The sequence below is a fragment of the Leopardus geoffroyi genome, chromosome A1, assembly GCF_018350155.1.
Source record: "Leopardus geoffroyi isolate Oge1 chromosome A1, O.geoffroyi_Oge1_pat1.0, whole genome shotgun sequence".
Taxonomy (NCBI): Eukaryota; Metazoa; Chordata; class Mammalia; order Carnivora; family Felidae; genus Leopardus; species Leopardus geoffroyi.
In genome coordinates, this window is record NC_059326.1 from 160,935,209 (window position 1) to 160,946,444 (window position 11,236).

General features: G+C 36.0%; 1 long non-coding RNA gene across 1 annotated transcript in view; it reads left to right on the forward strand.

The window, feature by feature from the left end:
- Window positions 1-1,095: 1,095 nt before the first annotated feature.
- Window positions 1,096-11,236, forward strand: part of LOC123603729 — a 35,283-nt gene continuing 25,142 nt past the window's right edge. The window contains exons 1-2 of the long non-coding RNA XR_006714981.1: window positions 1,096-1,168; window positions 1,347-1,421. This is a non-coding gene — a long non-coding RNA (uncharacterized LOC123603729). The remainder of the gene's footprint in view (window positions 1,169-1,346; window positions 1,422-11,236) is intronic.

Consider the following 11,236-nt stretch of genomic DNA (forward strand, 5'->3'; position numbering starts at 1 on the left):
TTTTATAAGAGGGTTTTAGTTGCTCCTCTAGGAGAAAAGCTACTCTAGCTCTGTGCTCTCTTTTGCTAGCGTTTGATGGACTGAATGACTAATGAGGAAGCTGGGTGTTACACCAATGTGTGGGTCTCTTCCTCAACCATGAAAATAGGAGTAGAGGGCTTAGGGGAAGAAACATGCTCTTACTTTCATCTTTTTGTATCTACAATTATTTTGTAATTCCGATTATGATTTCATTTTTACTGGAAGAGCTTTTTAGATGTATTTATTTTTAAGTTCCCAAAATGCAACAGGATGGGGAGGGGCTTTTTAAAATCAGTGATTTTTTAATTGAATTATATTATTTTTAAAGAAGAGGATTTGGGGGCGCCTGGGTGGCGCAGTCGGCTAAGCGTCCGACTTCAGCCAGGTCGCGATCTCGGGGTCCGGGAGTTCGAGCCCCGCGTCGGGCTCTGGGCTGATGGCTCAGAGCCTGGAGCCTGTTTCCGATTCTGTGTCTCCCTCTCTCTCTGCCCCTCCCCCGTTCATGCTCTGTCTCTCTCTGTCCCAAAAATAATAAATAAACGTTGAAAAAAAAATTTTAAAAAGAAGAGGATTTGTATGGTGGTGAATACTATTTTTGTCACCATTTCTTATAAATACGACTTTCTGTGCCCATAAGATGATCACATTTTGGAAAAGGGTTATGTTTGATAGTGGTTGTGGGGTTATTACTAACATGTTGAGATCTATCTATGTCATCATATGAATGCATACTTGTTGCTATATATGTAGATATAGATATATACATTTTGTATTTCATGTTATAAAATATGTATTTATAATATGTAGAATATTAATATGTATTCTGTATAAACTGCTGTTAAATCAGTGTTCTTAATACTTATTTTTTTCTCCTGGCTGGTTCATTTTGAGACAAATTGATGTTAAATATACTTTTATTACTTGAATTTTAACATTCAGGTATTAAAATTTTTAGTCTATTGTAAAAGGTATGTAACAATACATGCTTTTCATATCTTGAGTAATTATATTTAGATACTGTCCTTTATTTCTATACTCTTCTGTTTAAATCCTCATGAGATTATTATATTGCCTTTCATTTATAGATTTGTCTACAATTTTTCTCAGCCCATTCCTTGATTTTCTACCCTTCTGAATCATGATTTAGGTAAGACTTTTTGAAACAGTGTATTGCTGTAATTTTAAAAATACATTTCAAGAGTCTGTTTAAATGAGTGATTTTTAAACCTTACATTATGATCACTCATATATGTGAAATTGTCCTTAACATGTATACTGTTTCTATTGAGCATCTTTTCTTTTTCTCCTTTTCTGCTTTATTTTAGATCATTGGTTCTCAAGTGAGGCTATTTTTGGTTGTCCCAGCAGTGACAATGAGGGGTGCTACTAGCATCAACAAGGTATGTCTAGGGATGCTACTCAATATCCTATCACGCATAGGATACCCTGCCCAACAAATGCCTTACCTAAAATATCCATATGCTGAGATCTATTCCAAAATATGTGTTCTGTATTCTATTCATTTTTTTTGCTTCTATCAATTTGACAAAGATTTTTAAGATTATTTTAGTTATTAAAACAGTCTTTAGAGGATGTTGAAATAAAAGATATTTTTATTCTCTTGTAATACTAGAAAATAGTATTTTGAAAGACTTAAACTAATGCGGTTTTAAAGTGTATTTTTAACCACCCCACACTGAGTTATTGTCAATATATTTAGAGTATTTACATACATATAACATATGGATGTTATATATTTATATTTAAATATTTATTTCCGTAGATTTTACCATTTTCTTTACTTCTTATACCCCGTTCTTTCTCTCTGGGTCTCCTCTCCTGCTTGCTGAGTTGGATGGCATATTATCTGGCTTTCATTACATCTAAAACTTTTAATTTCACTTACATTATTTAATAATAGTGCAGCTGGAATAAAATTATATTCATAATTTTCATAGTAAATTCCCTTCAGCACTTTTAAGATTTTATTAAAATAACACATTTTTGCTCACTGTGATCAGAATGTTATCACTAAATGTTATTTATTACCAACATCTTTCTTACTTTCTAAGTCAGTCATTTTGATTCTGTGTGTCTTAGTGGAAATTAGCTTTTGACCCATTTGAAACCCATTACAGTTTTGTTGTTATTTAGTTGGATAACACATTATTTTAAGTTAGTTCTGAAAAATTATTGGTATTGTCTTGTGAAATGGTATATTCTTTAAGTTGCCTGTAAGTTTCTGAAATTATTATTAGAAGCCTCATGGACCATTTTTTTATCCTCTATAGTTCAAATTCTATTTTGTGTTTTCTATCTTATAATTCCTTTGCATAATTATGACGTTTTGGGGATATGCTTGAATTCAATTTTTACTTCATCTGTCTAGTTTTAACTTTTAATTCTCCATTAATTATATTTTTATCTTAAATATTCTGATTTTTGGAATCATAGAGACTGGAACTTCTGTGTTTAGCTTCATCAGATATACTTATTTTAATTTTTACAGTGCCCTCTTTTCCCTTTATGTATTTTCTACATTCTTATCACTGTTTACCTCATGGTCACGTATGGCAAGTCAATGTCTAGTGTCACTACTAAGAAAAAGAAATTAAGTTCCAATATCTGAAGCATATCTATCTTTTTAAAAGGTTATCTTGGAATTCCTACCCCGTTGTGGTCCCAATTACAACAGTGGAAAAAAAGGAGTCAGTAACTTTCCTCAGAAAGAGGCGCCAGAAAACCATACAACAACTTAGAAAAGTGCATGTATGAGTTGTAATGGGTAGATTGCTACTGCCATTAAAGTGCTTTGCTCGAATCTCTTTGGAAGCATTTTATGGGGTGTATAGCTGACTTTCAGCCTCTAGCTGTAACCCTATTAGTTCCATCACATACAGACCAAGGACTGTTTCTTTTGGGCTCTACAGCCCTGCTTCTTCCAGGCTGCATCCAGCCAAAGACTAAGCCTGATACGGAGTCCTAGGTTCATTTGACTTCTGTCCACCTTAGGACTCCATTGAGGGGTGGCTCATTGGCCAAGTCGATTTTTCTCACAACTGGCATGTGGACCGAGACACTTCCTACCCAGACCTTCTTTTTACAGTTGTTAATCTTGCCTCATTATCTGAAAGCTCTCCATTCCTACCCCTGCTTTCATCTTGGAGTTTGTGAAGGCATTTTCATTAGTTTCTGGATATGTTGTCCAGAAGATTTTGGATTCCCCAGTAGTTGGTCTAATTAGGATTCGGAAAGACCCAAATCTGTGTTGCCACCACTGCCACCATATTCCCCAAACTCCAACCATTAAGTTTGTACAAATAAATTTCTAATGTTTTTTTATCAGCTGTATCATCCATATGATATCCATATTCTAAACAAATACTGAGGTATATAATTTTCTTATTTATTCAGTAATTTTAGAACACATAGTGGAAATGTGGATTCTAGAAAGTTACTTCTAAGCACAACTATAGGCAAAGCACAGAGAAACTGAGTTCAGGAGAGTTGACAGTATAATTGCAACAATATCAATAATTTTGCCATAATTAATGGGCTGAATTTATATATAAAGCAATTTTTTAGACAATTTCCATACAGCTGCTAATAAAATTATAAATAGGAGTAGTCATAATATATTTCTCTTATTCTAGGAGTAAAAGCTCACTATAGTGTTAATCCAGGAATTTTTAGGAGTTAACATTATCATCTCCACAGTGAACTTTCTTGTATTCAGCAAACTTTGATAATTCTGCAAGTGAAGATATGTACCCAGATTTTATTTATTATTTTACATTTATTTATTTATTTATTTATTTTGAGACAGAGACGGAGGGGCAGAGAGAGAATCCCAAGTCAGGCTGCATATCCGGTGCAGAGCCTGAAGTGGCGCTCAATCCCACAAACCACGAAATCATGACCTGAGCCAAAATCAAGAGTTGCACACTCAATTAACTCACCACCCAGGTACCCCAGTACTAAAATCTTAGTACAAAGAATATCAGTATCCATGAGCAAATGAAAAGTGACATCCTTTATTTTAGCAAGTTATACATAAGATATTCATTTGGTATATATAATTTGTAGAGAGAAAGTGAAAAGGTATATTCAGTTGGAAATTCTATGCCATGGCACACAATTCTGACATAAAAGGAAATGGCATTGTAAAAATTTAAGTCATTTTGACTGAGAAAAGTAAAACAGAGGAAATTTCTAAGTAACAGAAAGCAGTTAAAGCTGCCCTTAGAGAACTGTAACTTACATAACTATAACTTACTGACACTTAAAAGAGAGATAATAATTTGTGTAGACACTAAGTTTGGCAGAGCTATGGGGATAATATATCTTTTTCAATATCAAACATTTCATTTTTGATGTCAAGTCTTTCCTACAATATTAACTTTTTATACTATGTTTTCCTCAGTGACCTTGACCAACATGTGAGAAATAATCAACCCCATTTTCCTTTGTCTTGAAGAGATGTCAGTCAGTGTAGTATATGTCCTCATTGTTACTTGAAAGCTGTATCCTCCTTAACAAACAAAAAAAATGAATTTTATATTAGGCAGATATGAAATCAACCGAAACCATGAGTTTTAGTCTGCAGAATATTTTAGATTGCAACAAAATAGTTAGTTTCTGTTTCCATCCAGTGGGATTTTGTGAGATGGAATTATTGTGAGATAAAATTCATGGTAGATGAGACAAAGGCAGGGTAGTCTGAGACCTAATCTTGATTTCTCCACATTTAAAATATTTATTTTTAGAATTATATGTAAATGTTATCCCCCAACTTTCAAGCTGTTAAATACATTTGTCATGTGGCATGTCACTAATTGCATTAGTATTTATTTGATCACCAGATTGCTCATATGATAGTCTTTAGAAAATGCATTTTTCTACAGTAACTTTTGGGAATCCTTGCTTCCTCCAGGATACTAGGTTCACTGTTCACTGCTTAATTTTGAATGAAAGTAAGTAAGTGCTTGATACTTCATCTCTCTGGCTTTACAACCAAAGCAACCTGCATCTTACCATTCTAGTATGATGCTGGAAGAGACTTTTCAATTTTGTTTTACACGTTTATTCATTTTTTGAGAAACAGAGTGTGATCAGGGCAGGGGCAGAGAGAGGGAGACACAGAATCTGAAGCAGGCTCCAGGTTCTGAACTGTCAACACAGAGTACAATGCGGGGCTTGAACCCACAAACCACGAGATCATGACCTGAGCTGAAGTCGGACATTTAAACTTTTTTTTTTTTTTTCAACGTTTATTTATTTTTGGGACAGAGAGAGACAGAGCATGAACGGGGGAGGGGCAGAGAGAGAGGGAGACACAGAATCGGAAACAGGCTCCAGGCTCTGAGCCATCAGCCCAGAGCCTGACGCGGGGCTCGAACTCCCGGACCGCGAGATCGTGACCTGGCTGAAGTCGGTCGCTTAACCGACTGCGCCACCCAGGCGCCCCATGAAGTCGGACATTTAAACGACTGAGCCACCCAGGTGCCCTGAAAGAGCCTTTTCAAACCTTCCTAGGGAGCAAGAAACTCATTTTTTCTTAGTCACTACTGCACATGGATCACCAACACTTTGGACAGGCAAGGAGATTAGGAGAATTTCTCTTAATTCACCATTAAATATCCTATCATTTCCTATTTCCCACCCCACCAACAAAACGTGCCACCAAAGCCATTTTGAGTGATGTCACTCAAGGCGTTTTTTTTTCTCATCTGTTAAATGGCAATGGTATGGGCTTGAAAGGACTGTTATGAGGCAGTATATTGGAACTTCCTAAGAAAGTAATAAACTGCCCAAGTGGCAGCTATGCTGTGATGTTCTGTAAAATCTTGGCACACCTATTGTGAATCATTATTTCAAATTGGCAAATTAAAGACAAACAAATGCACAGATAACAGCCAGTTACCAGCAGCCTAAGGAGGTCCCCACAATGAATTTTCCCTTCTCTGATTTTTTAAGTCATTTGGAATATGACCATTGGTGGAATACATTTAAAACAAAACTTTACTAATGTCCTACACCCAACCAAAGAAAGCTTCAACTAAATCACCAGTATTCTTATTTTGAACATTTTGGAAATGTCTCTTTGTCTATTTTTTCCACAGGTATATTTAATGGGATTATGTTAGCTTTTGATCCATAGGTTACCACCATTAATGTTTACATTCTCTTCATATGATACAAAATTTATATTATAAACTATATAGCATATATAATTTATATACTATATACTATAAAATTATAAAACCTAATTATTTTATTATAATAAACTATAAAATCCCTTAAATAAACCTAGACTTCAAGATTCTAAACTAAAGCAGAATACATATTGTAATTTTTATTCTTTTAATATGAAATTTATTGTCAAATTGGTTTCCATACAACACACAGTGCTCATCCCAACAGCTGTCCTCCTCAATGCCAATCACCCACTTTCCCCTCACTCCCACCCCCAATCAAACTTCAGTTCATTCTCAGCTTTTAAGAGTCTCTTATTATTTACCTCCTTTTCTCTCTAGCTTTTTTTTCCCCTTCCCCTCCCCCATGGTCTTCTGTTAAGTTTCACAGGATCCACCTAAGAGTGAAAACATATGGTATCTTTCTCTATATGACTTATTTCACTTAGCATAACACTATCCAGTTCCATCCACGTTGCTACAAAAGGCCATATTTCATTCTTTCTCATTGCCACATAGTATTCCATTCTATATATATATAAACCACAACTTCTTTATCCATTCATCAGTTGATGGACATTTAGGCTCTTTCCATAATTTGGCTATTGTTGAAAGTGCTGCCATAAACATTGGGGTACAAGTGCCCCTATGCATCAGCACTCCTCTATCCCTTGGGTAAATTCCTAGCAGTGCTATTTCTGGGTCATAGGGTAGATCTATCTTTAATTTTTTGAGGAACCTCCACACTGGTTTTCAGAGCAGCTGCACCAGTTTGTATTCCCACCAACAGTGCAACAGGTTTCCCGTTTCTCCACATCCTTGCCAGCATCTATAGTCTCCTGATTTGTTCATTTTAGCCACTCTGACTGGCGTGAGGTGTTATCCCAGTGTAGTTTTGATTTATATTTCCCTGATGAGGAGTGATGTCGAGCATCTTTTCATGTGCCTGTTGGCCATCTGGATGTCTTTATAGAGGTGTCTATTCATGTCTTTGGCCCATTTCTTCACTGGATTATATGTTTTTCGGGTGTGGAGTTTGGTGAGACCTTTATAGATTTTGGATACTAGCCCTTGTCCGATATGTCATTTGCAAATATCTTTTCCCATTCCGTCAGCTGCGTTTTAGTTTTGTGGATTGTTTCCTTTGCAGTGCAGAAGCTTTATCTTCATGAGGTCCCTATGGTTCATTTTTGCTTTTAATTCCTTCGCCTTTGGAGATGTGTCAAGTAAGAAATTGCTGCAGCTGAGGTCAGAGAGGTTTTTTCCTGCTATCTCCTCTAGGGATTTGATGGTTTCCTGTCTCACCTTCAGGTCCTTCATCCATTTTGAGTTTATTTTAGTGAGTGGTGTAAGAAAGTGGTCTAATTTCATTCTTCTGCATGTTGCTGTCCAGTTCCCCCAGCACCATTTGTTAAAGAGACTGTCTTTTTTCCATTGGATATTCTTTCCTGCTTTGTCAAAGATGAGTTGGCCATACTTTTGTGGGTCCAATTCTGGAGTCTCTATTCTATACCATTGGTCTATGTGTCTGTTTTTTGTGCCAATACCATGCTGTCTTGATGATTACAGTTTTGCAGTAGAGGTAAAGTCTGGGATTGTGATGACTCCCGTTTTGGTTTTCTTCTTCAATATTACTTTGGCTATTCGGGGTCTTTTGTGGTTCCATACAAATTTTAGGATTGCTTGTTCCAGCTTTGAGAAGAATGCTGGTGCACATGTGATTGGGATTGCATTGAATATGTAGATTGCTATGGGTAGTATTGACATTTTAACAATATTTATTCTTCCAATCCCTGAGCATGGAATGTTTTTCCATTTCTTTGTATCTTCTTCAATTTCTTTCATAGGCTTTCTATAGTTTTCAGCAAACAGATCTTTTAAATCTTTGGTTAGGTTTATTCCTAGGTATTTTATCGTTCTTAGTGCAATTGTGAATGGGATCAATTTCTTTGTCTTTCTGTTGCTTCATTATTAGTGTATAATGTACTAATTTCTGTACGTTAATTTTGTATCCTGTGGCTTTGCTGAATTCACATATCAGTTGTAGCAGACTTTTGGTGGAGTCTGTTGGATTTTCCATGTATAATATTATGTCATCTGCAAAAAGCGAAAGCTTGACTTCATCTTTGCCGATTTTGATGCCTTTGATTTCCTTTTGTTGTCTGATTGTTGATGCTAGAACTTCCAACACTATGTTAAACAACAGCGGTGATAGTGGACATCCCTGTAGTGTTACTGATCTCAGGAGGAAAGCTCTCAGTTTTTCCCCATTGAGGATGATACTAGCTATGGGCTTTTCATAAATGGCTTTTATGATGTTTAAGTACATTCCTTCTATCCCGACTTTCTTGAGGGTTTTATTAAGAAGGAATACTGAATTTTGTCAAATGCTTTTTCTGCATCAATTCACAGGATCATATAGTTCTTTTATTTTATTAATGTGATGTATCACATTGATTGATTTGTCAATGTTGAACCAGCCGTGCAGCCAAGGAATGAATCCCACTTGATCATGGTGAAAAATTCTTTTCATATGCTGTTGAATTCCATTTGCTAGTATCTTGTTGAGAATTTTTGCATCCGTATTCATCAGGGATATTGGCATGTAATTCTCTCTTTCTGCTGGGTGTTTGTCTGGTTTAGGAATCAAAGTAATGCTGGTTTCATAGAATGAGTCTGGAAGTTTTCCTTCCCTTTCTATTTTTTGGAACAGCTTGAGAAGGATAGGTATTATCTCTGCTTTAAATGTCTGGTAGAACTCCCCTGGGAAGCCATCTGGTCCTGGACTCTTATTTGTTGGGAGATTTTTGATAACTGATTCAATTTCTTTGCTGGTTATGGGTCTGTTCAAGTTTTCTATTTCTTCCTGTTTGACTTTTGGAAGTGTCTGGGTGCTTAGGAATTTGTCCATTTCTTCCAGGTTGTCCAGTTTGTTGGCATATACTTTTTCATAGTATTCCCTGATGATTGATTGTATTTCTGAGGGATTGGTTGTAATAATTCCATTTTCATTCATGATTTTATCTATTTGGATCTCCCTTTTCTTTTTGAGAAGCCTGGCTAGAGGTTTATCAAATCTGTTTATTTTTTCAAGAAAACAACTCTTGGTTTCATTGATCTGCTCTACAGTTTTTTTAGATTCTATATTGTTTATTTCTGCTCTGATCTTTATTATTTCTCTTCTTCTGCTGGGTTTGGGGTGTCTTTGCTGTTCTGCTTCTAGTTCCTTTAGGTGTGCTGTTAGATTTTGTATTTGGGATTTTTCTTGTTTCTTGAGATAGGCCTGGATTGCAATGTATTTTCCTCTCAGGACTGCCTTCGCTGCATCCCAAAGCATTTGGATTGTTGTATTTTCATTTTCATTTGTTTCCATATATTTTTTAATTTCCTTTCTAATTGCCTGGTTGACCCATTCATTCTTTAGTAGGGTGTTCTTTAACCTCCATGCTTTTGGAGGTTTTCCACACGTTTTCCTGTGGTTGATTTCAAGTTGCATGGCATTGTGGTCTGAAAGTGTGCATGGTATGATCTCAATTCTTTTCTACTTACGAAGGGCTGTTTTGTGACCCAGTATGTGATCTATCTTGGAGAATGTTCCGTGTGCATTCGAGAAAAAAGTATATTCTATTGCTTTGGGATGCAGAGTTCTAAATATATCTGTCAAGTCCATCTGATCCAATTTATCATTCAGGGCTCTTGTTTCTTTATTGATCCTGTGTCTAGATGATCTATCCATTGTTGTAAATGAGGTATTAAAGTCCCCTGCAATTACCACATTCTTATCAATAAGGTTGCTTATGTTTGTGATTGTTTTATATATTTGGGGGCTCCCATATTCAGTGCATAGACATTTATAATTGTTAACTCTTCCTAATGGATGGACCCTGTAATTATTATATAATTCCCTTCTTCATCTCTTGTTACAGCCTTTAATTTAAAGTCTAGTTTGTCTGATATAAGTATGGCTATTCCAGCTTTCTTTTGACTTCCAGTAGGATGATAGGTAGTTCTCCATCCTGTCACTTTAAATCTGAAGGTGTCCTCAGGTCTAAAATGAGTCTCTTGTAGACAGCAAATAGATGGGTCTTTTTTTTAAAATCCATTCTGATACCCTGTGGGGCATTTAGTCAATTTACATTCAGTGTTATTATTAAAAGATAAGGGCTTAGAGTCATTGTGATGTCTGTAGGTTTCATGCTTGTAGTGATGTTCTGGTACTTTGTGGTCCTTGCAACATTCTACTCACAGAATCCCCCTTAGGATCTCTTGTAGGGCTGGTTTAGTGGTGATGAATTCCTTCAGTTTTTGTTTGTTGGGGAAAACCTTTATCTCCCTTTCTATTCTGAATGACAGACTTGCTGGATAAAGGATTCTCAGCTGCATATTTTTTCTGTTCATCACATTGAAGATTTCCTGCCTTTCCTTTCTGGTCTGCCAAGTTTCAGTGGATAGGTCTGCTACTACTCTTATGTGTCTACCTTTGTAAGTTAGAACCTGTTTATCCCTAGCTGCTTTCAGAATTCCTTCTTTATCTTTGTATTTGCCACTTTCACTATGATATGTCGTGCAGAAGATCGATTCAAGTTACATCTGAAGGTAGTTCTCTGTGCCTCTTGGAGTTCAATGCCTGTTTCCTTATCCAGATCAGGGAAGTTCTCAGCTATGATTTGTTCGTGTACACCTTCAGCCCCTTGCTCTCTCTCTTCTTTCTTCTGGAATTCCTATGATATGGATATTGTTCCATTTGATTGCATCACTTAGTTCTCTAATTCTCCCTTCATACTCCTGGATTTTTTTTTTATTTCTCTTTTCCCATTACTTTATCTTCTAATTCACCTATTCTCTCCTCTGCCTCTTCAATTTGTGCTATGGCTGCCTCCGTTTTATTTTGCACCTCATTTATAGCATTTTTTAGCTCCTCATGACTATTTCTTAGCCCCTTGATCTCTGTAGCAATAGATTCTCTGCTGTCCTCTCTACTTTTTCAATCCCAACTGTTATATTATGACTATTATTCTAAA